Source organism: Sapajus apella, unplaced genomic scaffold (assembly GCF_009761245.1).
Source record: "Sapajus apella isolate SASKATOON/1434 unplaced genomic scaffold, GSC_monkey_1.0 scaffold32, whole genome shotgun sequence".
NCBI classification, from domain to species: domain Eukaryota; kingdom Metazoa; phylum Chordata; class Mammalia; order Primates; family Cebidae; genus Sapajus; species Sapajus apella.
The window spans coordinates 23,934,909-23,948,140 of record NW_022436972.1 but is presented as its reverse complement, the minus strand read 5'-3'; the positions used below and the strand labels follow the sequence as shown (position 1 = coordinate 23,948,140).

General features: G+C 36.9%; 1 protein-coding gene and 1 long non-coding RNA gene across 4 annotated transcripts in view; both read right to left on the bottom strand.

Annotated features, from left to right (window-relative positions):
* The window catches only part of VWA8 (von Willebrand factor A domain containing 8), a 389,600-nt gene that overhangs the window by 365,869 nt on the left and 10,499 nt on the right, over positions 1 to 13,232 (bottom strand). The gene's annotated exons all lie outside the window — the stretch shown is intronic.
* On the bottom strand, positions 525 to 12,518 carry LOC116562498. The gene is made up of 3 exons (XR_004273977.1): positions 12,505 to 12,518; positions 8,513 to 8,515; positions 525 to 1,115 (listed from the first exon to the last, which is right to left on the bottom strand). It is a non-coding gene; the product is annotated as an uncharacterized LOC116562498 (long non-coding RNA).

Here is a 13,232-nt window from a genome sequence, read left to right as displayed (position 1 = left end):
AAGTCAGAAATAAAGGTGTTCTTTGAAACCAGCGAGAATGAAGACACAATGTACCAGAATCTCCGGGACACATTTAAAGCAGTGTCTAGAGGGAAATTTATAGCACTAAATGCCCAAAAGAGAAAGCAGGAAAGATCTAAAATCAACACCCTAATGTCAAAATTAATAGAACTAGAGAAGCAAGAACAAACAAATTCAAAATTCAGCAGAAGACAAGAAACAACTAAGATCAGAGCAGAAATGAAAGAGATAGAGACATAAAAAACCCTTGGAAAAAACCAATTAATCCAGGAGCTGGTTTTTTGAAAAGATCAATAAAATAGATAGACCATTAGCCAGACTAATAAAGAAGAAAACAGAGAAGAATAAAATAGATACAATAAAAAATGATAAAGGCAATATCACCACCAATCCCTTAGAAATACAACAAATTATCATCTGAGAATACTATAAACACCTCTATGCAAATAAAACAGAAAATCTAAAAGAAATTGATAAATTCCTAGATACTTATACCGTCTCAAGACTAAACCAGGAAGAAGTCGAATCCCTGAAAAGAACAATAACAAGGTCTGAAATTAAGGCAGCAATTAATAGCCTACCAACCAAAAAGAGTCCAGGACCAGGCAGGTTCGTGGCTGAATTCTACCAGAGGTACAAAGAGGTCCTGGTACCATTCCTTCTGAAACTATTCCAAATAATACAGAAAAGAGGGAATCCTCCCTAACTCATTTTATGAGACCAACATCAGCCTGACACCAAAACCTGGCAGAGATGCAGCTGGCAGTAGAGGGCATTGGGAGATGTTGGTTAAAGGATACAAAATTTCAGATCTATTGTAACTTCAGAAGATCTATTGTACAATATGCTAACTATAGTTATTAACAATGTATTGTATACTTGAAAATAGCTAAGAGAATAGACTTTAAATGTTCTCGCCATGAAAAAAGATAAGTATGTGAGGTAATAGATATGTTAATTAGATTGATTTAGCCATTCCATAACATATACATATATCAAAACATGTTATATACCATAAATACAGTCATGCACTGCATAATGACATTCCAGACAATGATGGACTGCATATTAGATGATGGTCCCATAAGATTATACTGGAATTGAAAAATTCCTATCATCTAATGATGTCCTAGTGCTGTAACACTGTAGTTAATGCATTATCTTTTCTGTGTTTCCATACACAAACACCTACCATTGTGTAACAACTGTGTTACAATTGTCTACAGTATTCAGTACAGTAACATGCTGTATAGGTTTTACCCTGGGAACAATAGGCTATATTATATGCCTAGGTGTTTAATAGGCTATACCAGGAGTCCCCGTTTTGGCACCAGGGAAGATCATTTTTCCATAGACTTGGGGGAGGGGGATGGATTCAGGATGATTCAAATGCATTATATTTATTGTGTACTTTATTTCTCTTATTACACTGTAATATATAATTAAATAATTATACAAGTCACTATAATGTAGAATTAGTGGGAGCCTTGAGCTTGTTTGCTTCCAACTAGACAGTCCCATCTAGGGGTGATGGGAGACAGTGACAGATCATCAGCCATTAGATTCTCATAAGGAGCTCCCAACCTAGATCCACTGCATGCACAGTTCCCAGTAGGGTTTATCCTCCTATAAGAATCTACTGTCATAAGAGAGGACACAAACAGATGGAAAAACATTCCATGCTCATGGTTAGGAAGAATCAATATTGTGAAAACGGTCATACTGCCCAAAGTAATTTATAGATTCAGCGCTATCCCCATCAAGCTACCTAAGACCCTCTTCGCAAAACAGGAAAAAACTACTTTAAATTTCATATGGAACCAAAAGAGAGCCCATATAGCCAAGACAATTCTAAGCAAAAAGAACAAAGCTGGAGGCATCATGCTGCCTGACTTCAAACTATACTACAAGGCTACAGTAATCAAAACAGCACGGTACTGGTACCAAAACAAAGATATAGACCAATGGAACAGAACAGAGGCCTCAGAGGCAATGCCACACACCTACAACCATCTGATCTTTGACAAACCAGACAAAAACAAGTAATGGGGAAAGGATTCCCTGTTTAATAAATGGTGTTGGGAAAACTGTTAGCCATTTGCAGAAAGCAGAAACTGAACCCCTTCCTGACACCTTACACTAAAATTAACTCCAGATGGATTAAGACTTAAACATAAGACCTAACACCATAAAAACCCTAGAAGAAAACCTAGGCAAAACCATTCAGGACATAGGCATAGGCAAAGACTTCATGACTGAAACACCAAAAGTAATGGCAATAAAAGCCAAAATAGGCAAATGGGACCTAATTAAACTCCAGAGGTTCTGCAAAGCAAAAGAAACAATCATTAGAATGAACTGGCAACCAACAGAATGGGAAAAAATTTTTGCAAGCTACCCATCTGACAAAGGGCTAATATCCAGAATCCACAAAGAACTAAAACAGATTTACAAGAAAAAAAAAAACAAACAAATGCATTCAAAAGTGGGCGAAGGACACGAATAGACACTTTTCAAAACAAGACCTGTATGAGGCCAACAAACGTGAAAAAATGCTCGTCGTCACTGGTCATGGAGAAATGCAAATCAAAACCACACTGAGATACCATCTCACGTCAGTTAGAATAGCGATCATTAAAAAATCTGGAGACACAGATGCTGGAGAAGATATGGAGAAATAGGAACACTGTTGGTGGAGTGTAAATTAGTTCAACCATTGTGGAAGACAGTGTGGCAATTCCTCAAGGACCTAGAAATAGAAATACCATTTGACCCAGCAATCCCATTACTGGGTATATATCGAAAGGATTATAAATCATTCTGTGATACAGACACATGCACACGTATGTTCATTGTGGCATTTTTTACAATAGCAAAGACCTGGAACCAACCCAAATGCCCAACGATGACAGGCTGGACAAGGAAAATGTGGCACATATACACCAGGGAATACTATGCAGCCATAAAAAAGGATGAGTTCATGTCCTTTGTAGGGACATGGATGAACCTGGAAACCATCATTCTCAGCAAACTGACACAAGAACAGAAAATCAAACACCATATGTTCTCACTCATAGGCAGGTGTTGAACAATGAGAACACATGAACACAGGGAGGGGAACATCACACACTGGGTTCTGTTGAGGGGGGACTAGGGGAGGGACAGTGGGGGGTAGGGACTTGGGGAGGGATAACATGGGGAGAAATGCCAGATATAGATGACAGGGGGATGGAGGCAGCAAACCACACTGCCATATAGGTACCTATGCAACAATCCTGCATGTTCTGCACATGTACTCCAGAACCTAAAGTGCAATAAAATATATTAAAGAATCTAATGTCACCACTGATCTGACAGGAGGTGGATCTCAGGTGGTAATGCAAGCAAAGATGAAGCTTTGCTCGCTTGCCTGCTCCTCAGCTCCTGTTGTGCAGCCTTGTTGCTAACATGCCAGAGACCAGCACTGGACCCCTGGGCTATACATCTAGGTTTGTGGAAGTACACACCATGATGTTATAGTGATCAACGAAATCACTTACTGATGCATTTCTCAGAAGACAACCCTGTCATTAAGCAACACAGAACTGTATATACAATTTTTGTCCATTAAAAAAATAATTTTTAAAGTTGTATATCTGCAATGAAAGTTGCAGAAAGCAACAAGAATAATTAAGGAGAAAATAAAAAGTAATAAAATGCAGCCAGGCATGGTGGCTCATGCCCATAATCCCAGCTCTTTGGGACGACGAGGTAGGTGGATCATCTGAGGTCAGGAGTTTGAGACCAGCTTGACCAACATGGTGAAACCCCAGCTCTACTAAATATACAAAAATTTGCCAGGCATGGTAGCACACACCTGTAATCCCAGCTACTTGGGAGGCTGAGGCAGAAGAATCACTTGAACCTGGGAGGCAGAGGTTGCAGTGAGCCGAGATCGCTACTGCACTCCAGCCTGGATGACAAGGTGAGACTTGGTCCCTAAAAACAAAAACAGAAACAAAAAAAGGTAATAAAATGCATAAAAAATATTGACTCCTTCTTGAATGTGGTGCCTGGGAAAAAGAAGATAAAAGAAAAAGTAGGCACGGGATAAAGATTGCTGTATAGACTCTACAGGATGCTTGAGAACATGTTCAAGGGCTTTAAAAGTTGATAAGACTCTTCTTTTTAAGGACTCTATTCTCAAAAATATATCTAAAGAAATCTCCAAGGTAATCCTTTTCTCAAAGTAAATTCTTATATAATGAGAGGCAATTAGTGCAACTACTGAAAATAAGGCAGATCTTTTTTTTTTTTTTTTGAGACAGTCTTGCTCTGTCGCCAGGCGCCAGTTTGGAACGCAGTGGTGCAATCTTGGCTCACTGCAACCTCCACCTCCCTGCCTAAAGCAATTCTCCTGCCTCAGACTCCCAAGTAGCTGGGACTACAGGCGAGCACCACCACGCCCAGCCAATTTTTTGTATTTTTTTTTAGTACAGATGGGGTTTCACCAAGTTGGTCAGGATGCTCTCAATCTCTTGACCTCATGATCCATCTGCCTCGGCCTCCCAAAGTGCTGGGATAAGGCAGATCTTAAGTAGTGGCAGTCTTGCATCTTTGAATTTTTTCCAAGCTCTAACTCTATTAAGTAAGGGACTCTTAGGTAACACTTTCCCAGTGAAGGTTTGTGTAATTTTTGCCACTAATTCATTACAATTAACAAATAGCTGCAATGATTGTTCTATATTATCTATATTTACACAAAAATCAGTTTTTCTATGCTATCATTTATGACACTGATGAATTTTTCAAACTTCAAAATTACTTACAAACTAAAGGAAAAAAATCTCTCCTATGAATTTTATGTCAAAACTCACCATTTTAAAGCACAATGTTGTAATTCTTACAGATTGTAGGCCCTAATTGCTTCGATAAGAGTCCAGTGTGTCCAGTAAACCTTAAATGACCTCATGTGTAATTGGTCTACCAGCTCCAACAAGATTATGTAAGCAAGCAGAAATATAACTCTGAGGTCAGGTTGAAAGTTATCTATTGAAAACCTGCTATGCTGGAGCACCACCTCATAAAGCAAATCCTGGAAGAAATACCATTTTTGATACAATACAGTTTAACTTCAAGCACAAAAGCATGAAAGAATCCCTTTTTGAAAACTGCCAAATTCATCTAAGCCTTAAGATTCCGTTTCACACAGAAAAGTAAAAAAGCATTTATCCACTTCAACACTTACAGGTGAGAGACTTGGAACTAAGATAATAAAAGGAAGTTATAACAGTGAAGGCAGGAGGTAACAAGACCTAGATCATAAAAAAAAAAAAAAACTGAAGAGTAATCCAACTCTCATGCCTATGACGTCCCAGGCGCTAGATGCTGCGGTGGAAAAGATGTCCTCCTGTGCCCAATGCTGTGAAGACAGAAGCAGTTCAAAAGAGAAGTTGACAGCTGACTGTAGTCTATAAGTCTATAATATTTCTTCTCTCAGGTGGTAAATGAACTAAGAAATTTTACTTTGATGAGATAATACTGCTTTTGTGTAGTTTTGCACTGAAGTTTAGATTTCCACCTAAGAATATTTCTAGTCTTAAGAATCAGCCACTTAGCAGGATTTCTATCATTCTATAAAATGTTAAATATAAGTATCAGGGTTCATATTTTAACATTGTGATTTTTATTAATATTTCTTCATTACTATAATAGTGATTCTTAGTGCCCTAAACAATATATTTCATCAAGACAGAAATAAAATAGCACTATCATACCTCAAGTAATTCAGTATTTCTCAATAATCTTTCATACTTTAAAATTTCAAAAGAGTTTTCACTCATTTCATTTCACACTGTTCTTCTCATTCCAGGACTTATTCTCAAGAAAATCAAGAGTAGCTAGTAAATAGCTAGAGACATTGTGGCCGACTATAAAAGGAAAACCAAACTGAAGTCAGGAAATCTGGGCTTTGCTACTAATTAATCAGTCTTCTGACCTCGTTCTTGTGGTCCTACATTCCTGGCTATGAAATGAAAGTTTCAGAGAGGATAATAATTGCTGGTTTCTTTTTTCAATAAAGTCTATCACTTATGTTTCACCTGAAAATATTAAATATCTAAAAAGCAAAAATCTTTTTAGAATTAGGTAAATCAAAGCACAAATACAGGAAGAAAAAAAAGTAATAGGGTATCAAACTTCAACAAAACACCATTGCCGAAGTATTTTATTTTTTAAACTCCAAAACAGAAAAAAAGTCCATCAAAATTCTCTCATAATCCAAAGCCATAAACTCTAATAAATCAAGTAACAGCAACAGTGAAGCCAAAGAACTATAATTTATTTATTTTGGAAACAGTCCCTGAGAGAGGAAGAAAAAGTTCAACAAATACAATATTTGACATAATACAGTAAATGAATGCACAAAAATATGTTGTATTATGTGGGACAATTTATCTGTCTAATCAATATGCAGCAACCACATAATGCATATGTGGCTACTTAAGATTTTGGTTGATGTAGCTAAGTCACTTCTCCTATTTCAAGTTCACCAAACCCTTAGCAGACTTTTTCTTACAAATGGACACAGTTGCTTATAATAAGACTAGAAACAACGTACCAATTTACTACTGGGAAAAACATATGGTACTATCATCATCTTGAAGTACAAAAGATAATAGATGAGGAATACTTATACTGTGACTATGGTAGGAATAATGATGAATGAATAGCAAGAATAGAAAATGCAAATTGGGTCTACAGGCTAACCAACTACTTTCAATATTAACTCTTCAGAAGGTAAATTTCAAAGAGCAAGCTACTAATAACAAAAAACAAACAAAAAGTTTTCATTACATAAAGGATGAATGAAAACTATAATAAAAGTATGTAAACAAGAAAATATGTTGATTTTTGTAGGTTTTTTGGTGCCTTGCTCTCAACCAGCTACTATATTGTCCCTCAGTCATTTGTAAAATACTAAAATATATTCACTCAAAGCCTTTGCTTTTAAGGTATATATTATTGCTACAATCCATTAAATCCCTAAAACTAATATAGATATTCTTGTGAATTCTCTCACTTAAGAAGATTCCCAATATAATTAAGCATTTGTGACTATAACAAGTATTTCAGCTGACCCCAGATATAATACAGCACCTTAGAAGCTAAAAAAAGGGAATGGCTAATGCTATCCTCTGTTGAATGCTATCGGGCAATGACAATGCTTCATGTCTAGGTGAGATTAAAAATGCCAACATTCTTGCTACACTGCAAACACAGTACATTTGATCTTTGAAGGAAATTGAAGCTTATTTGAAAAGCCTACAGTCATTTGTAATCCTGCAAACAACCTGAGGGCCAATTAAAAATCAAATTTAGATGAAATGTATAGTGAATTCATTTATTAAGAATAAGATTAAATGAAGACTAAAATATTTTTAGCATATCTCTTAAGCATAATCATAGCATCCCTTAGTAATCCCCATACTCAAGTGCCACAGGCATGGAATAATGGAAAATGAAAAGGAACAAGAATCAGGAACCTGGAAGAATGGTTGTGTGGACAACCACATTTATTGAGCACTAAGCACCAGGCAGTATCCTACACATTTCACATATGCTATTTGATTTAATCCTTATGATATATCTGTGAAGTTGAAACAAGCACCGCTACATAGTAAAGGAAAAAGAGCAGTGAAATAACCTGCAGAAATTGGCACTGCTAAAAAGTAGCACAGCAAAAATTTTAAACATAATTTCCATCCCCACCGATCATTTTCCTACCAAGCTCAAATTACATAAAAGTTTTCCTATTGTCTGTCAAGATTGGATATTATCCCTTGCCTTTGAAGTTTATTGTAAAACATTAGCTACACTCATAATAAGAAAAGATCCAGAAATTAGAAAAAGTGTCCTTTTTCCCCCAATTATCATGTGTCCATGGCATGTAAGGTATTATACATAAATTTTGTTAATTTTTCTCCAGACAAGTATAACAACTTGTTAAAGAATTTATGTCATTTGTCTTACCTCTGGAAAAGAAAACCTATTAAAATAATACACTTAGGCATAACCATTAAGTAATGAATATTAAAAATAAATATTCCCAACTCCCACTTCTAGTTAAGATGAAATGAATTGCAAGAGAATTTTATTTTCAACCTAACAACCAGAATAAACCAGTTAATCTATAAAAATCACAGTTTCTTAAAACAAAGAACATGAACTAAATCCTAGAAAAGACTGAGCATTTTCAAGGAAAGAATAGACTCACAGCTAACTTTCATCCCTAGTAGAATGGCAGGCAGAAAAACAATCTCCCATAGATGTGTCAGGAGAAACAAACTGAACTTTCAGCAAATTTATAATAACCACACATGGGCAGACATAAGGTACTGAGAAGTCCCAGCCACAGAGAAAACCTGCATCCACCCACCTACTCTTTCCCACCAGCCCTTACAAGTACACAGGGATGTACACTACAGACCAAATACAGGGCAGGAGCTGAAACATACTCTTCCCAAAGCATGCTGGACCTTTCCCTAGTGCAAGGCAACAGCCCTCTAAAAGGCCAGTGGTAGGAGAGAAGAGGTGACAGAGATTCCTCCTAGACACTCCAGGTCTTTATCCAGTGCAAGACAGCAGTTCCTTAAGGATGGTACTGGGTCATGATAGCTGAGATAAATCCCTCGAGGCACTCTTGGCCTTCACTGAAGTGGCCTCAGGAGGCTCAGGGCAGGACAAGAACACAAGAGACAGCTGAGTTGCAGCAAGCAGAATACAAGACTGAATAGCAAAGAGAATTCCCCAGCATTCCAAAAATCTGGCAGCTATACAGCAAAGAGAGACCGTCCCAGGTTTGCCATAGTTTGTGAAGCTGGCATTAGAAGAGGAACTAAAATAAATAAAAATAAGGAAATATTAAAGCTTGGAAATCAATGAAATAACAAATGGACAAGCAACAGAAAAAAATCAATAGTTAAAGTGGTTTCTTTGAAAAGTTATTAGCATTGATAAACCCGTAGTAAGATTAATTAAAAAGAAAAGGAAAAATACAAATACAAATTTCCAGTATCAGGAATAAAATGGAGAATTATCACTATAGACTCTACAGATATCACTGGTCACTACAGATTCTCAGATATTTAACTAATAAAGGCTATATTATGAAAAAATTGTGCCAATGAAGTTAGAAGCTGAAATGTAATAGATTTATCCTTTTAAAATAAAGCAGAACTATAAAATTTGTAGGAAAAAACATAGAATGTCTTCACAATCTCGGTGTAGGCCAAGATTTCTAACACAATAAGCACTCACTTTAAAAAATAATCAATAAATTATGTGTAATAAAACTTTCTGCCAAACAAAATATAGCAATGAGAAAATGACTAAGCAAATAGACTGAGAAAAAGTATTCATAATACTTATATACGACAAAGTACTTGAATCCATAATATATAAAAAACTTTTACAACTCAATAATAAAAATGCAGACGACTCAAATTTTTTTAGTGGGCAAATGACCTTAACAGATACTTCACAAAAGTAGGTATACAAATGGGCGATAAGCACAAAAAAATATCTTGAACATCACTGTTCATCAGAGAAATGCAAACTTAAACCACAGTGAGGCTGGGCACAATGGCTCATGCCTACAATCCCAGAACTTTGGGAGGCTGAGGCAGGCAGATCACCTGAGGTTAGGAGTCCGAGACCAGCCTGGCCAACATGGTGAAACCCTGCCTCTACTAAAAGAATACAAAAATTAGCTGGGCAATGTGGTATGTACCTGTAATCCCAGCTACTCAGGAGCCTGAGGTAGGAGAATCGCTTGAACCTGGGAGGCAGAGGCTGCAGTGAGCTGAGACTGCACCACTGCACTCCAGCCTGGGTGACAGAGCAAGACTCTGTCTCAAAATAACAATAATAAACCACAATGAGAGAACAGGCACGACTGGAACAGAGTAAGGACCTCTGAAATTTCATTCCTTCATTAAAAAAAAACAATAACAATGGCATAAATTGTCAAACTCAACTTTTTCAGAATTCTGGAAATCAAAGTTTTCAACAATCTGATGTGCATTTACCTAAGAAAAGGGGTTAATTTGCCCTAACCCCATATCCATGTCCCCAGCTCTGTGATTATCTTTGTTTTTCTTTTTTCTTTTTCTGAGAGAGGGTCTCACTCTGTTGCTCAGGCAGGAGGTGTGCAGTGGCACAATCATGGCTCACTGCAGCCTTGATCACAATAAAAAACAGTATTTTTTATTTTTATTTTTTGTAGAAACAGGGTCTTAGGGTCTTACTATGTTGCCCAATTGGTCTTGAACTCCTGGCCTCAAGTAATCATCCCACCTTAGCCTTCCAAAGTGCTAGAATTACAGGTGTGAGCCCAATTGTTTTACAACCAACTGCCTATAATCACTGTGAAAACCAGCAGCCTGGAAGTCACTGAAGTGAATAGAGCTACACTGATGCTCCTCAAAAGCCTCATCCCCAGAAAATTATCCCCACCTGACCTGTCTGGCAGCTCCCTGAAATGCTCCATTTTTAGAATTTGTCTTTATTTGATGTACTCAGAGCTACTTTATACAAACAGCACTAACCCGGGGCATTTGTCCAAAAAAATCAACAACAATTGTTTAACATCACAGCTGCCTGAGGCAGCAAAACCAGTAGGAGCTAACAAGAGAACAACCAAACAACTTTAAAAACAAAAATAAAAACTGAAAGTGAGATGTTCGTAGAAGGCTTTAAAAAGCTTCCATGTATGCTTAGGAATCTGGAAGGCCATGCGTATATCCAGGAAAATCCTGAGAAGGGCCTAATCTCTCACCTTCAGCTAATCTTGAGGGTCCACGTAAGGAGAAAGAAAAGATTGAGACACAATTGTAAGCTACCTGTGAAGCACTGAAATCACGCCCAACTTGCAAATAGATACTCTCAGCAAAAGCCCAGAGACTTACTGATTCAAGGCATTAAAGACACATCTGTCCAATCAATAGCGGACCACTAAGCCAACAAGGCAAGACAAATAATACAGATTTAAAGAAATAGACTAGGAACATCGCTAACAAAAAGCAGCAACACAAGGAGCAACCACAAAGCCTGGAAAGGAGAGATTATATTATTTAAAATGTCCACTTTCAATAACAACAAAATTATAAGAAATAAAGAAATAGGAGAGTATGGCTCATATAGACAGAAAGGAGAAATCAATAAAAACTATCTCTGAGTAAGCTAGACATTTGATTAAGTAGAAAAACACTTTAAATCAACTATTACAAATACATTCAAGGAATTAAAAGAAACCATGTCTAAAGAAGTAAAGTATGACTACAATGTCTTATGAAACAGAGAGTACCAACAAAGAGGAATCATAAAACAGATCCAAATAAAAGTTCTGAACTTGAAAACTCTGATAAAATTAACCAGAGGGGCTTAACAATAGATGTTAGCAGACAGAGGAAAGAATCAACAAACTTGAAGGTAGGTCAGTTGAGATGATCCAATCTAAGGAACAGAAAGAATAAAGAAAAATGAACTGAGTCTCACAGACTTATAGGGAACCATCAAATCTATCAATTATAATGGGATTCCTAGAAGAAGAGAGAGAAAAGGGAAGAAATAAATAATGAAAAAATAATAGCCAAATCTTGCCAACTTTGATGAAAAAAATCAATTTGCACATCCCATCCAAGAAGCTCTACAAGCTCAAAACAGGATAAACTCAAAGAAATCTGCACTTAGGCACATCCACAGTCAAACTATTAAAAGCTGAAGAGAGAATCTTGATAGCAGAGAAAAACTGACTCATCATATAGAAAGGATCTTTGCTAAGATCAGTAACTAACTTCTTTTCAAAAAGTAGGAAGTCTGGCCAGGCATGGTGGCTCACGCCTGTTATCCCAGCACTTTGGGAAGCCAAAGTGGGTGGATCACCTGAGGTCAGAAGTTATAGACCAGCCTGACCAACATGGTGAAACCCCATTTCTACTCAAAATACAAAAAAAAAAAAAAAAAAAAGCCAGGCATGGTGGCATGCACCTGTAGTCCCAGCTACTCAGGAGGCTGAGGCAGGAGAATTGCTTGAACCCAAGACACAGAGGTTGCAATGAGCCAAGATCGCACCATTGCACTCCAGCCTGGGCAACAGGCACAAAACTGCCCAGGCACAAAACTCCATCTCAAAAAAAAAAAAAGTAGGAAGTCCACAAACAGTAAGAAGACATATTCAAAGTGCTGACAAAAAAAAATGTCAACCAAGAATTCTATTTCCAGTAAATTTATCCATCAAAATACAAAGGAGAAATGAAGACATTTCCAAATTTTTAAAAATGTGATAATTCACAACTAGCAGACCTGCCACATAGAAGATACTTACTAAAGGGAATCCTTCCTTTAAGCTGAAATGAAAGCACACTAGACAGTAACTCAAATCCACATGAAGAAATAAAGATTATCAGTAAAGGGAACTACATAGATAATAAAGATAATATAAACATGTATTTTTGTTGGTAGCTCTTTTCTTCTACCTGATTTTTAAAACTTCATAAAGCAATAATTATAAAACTGTGCTGATGAACTTTTAATGTATAAAGATATAATTTGTATAACAATAGCACAAAGGAGGTGGGAGGGAACAGAACTTCATTGGAATAGTTTATATATTATTGAAACTGAGTTAGCATTAATCTGAACAAGATTGTGGTAGGTTAAAGTGTTAATTATAATCCCTAGGATGACCACTAACAAAATAATTCGAGAGAAAAAAAAAGTAGTGAAAAAAAAGTGGACCAGAGTGGAAAGGACAGATCAAAGAGGCATTTAGAAGGGTAGAGTCAACAGAACTTTGTGTTAGATGTAAGTGAGATTCTGCCTCAAGAAGCTGACGAAGATTCTCTTCTTACTCAAATTTTAGTCAGGTTTCTAAACGTTTTCCTAGGCATACCTGTGTACTTCCTTATAGAATCCCATTTTAGCAAAAGAACGCCATTAAAACAATTTATCCAGAACCCACCCATCCTCGTTATCTAATTACCCTCAATACCTAATCAGAATCCTTATCTTCCACCATGCCCCAGGTGATGTCTGATCACCCCAGCCTATTGTCAACAAGAATCTTGTTAGGTTGGCTTAGCTAGAATCTCCCTTAACTCTGACATTTCCTCTTAATAATTTTCTATCTACCAACTCCCACACTGTTCCTTGGCTATAAGTTACCACTTGCC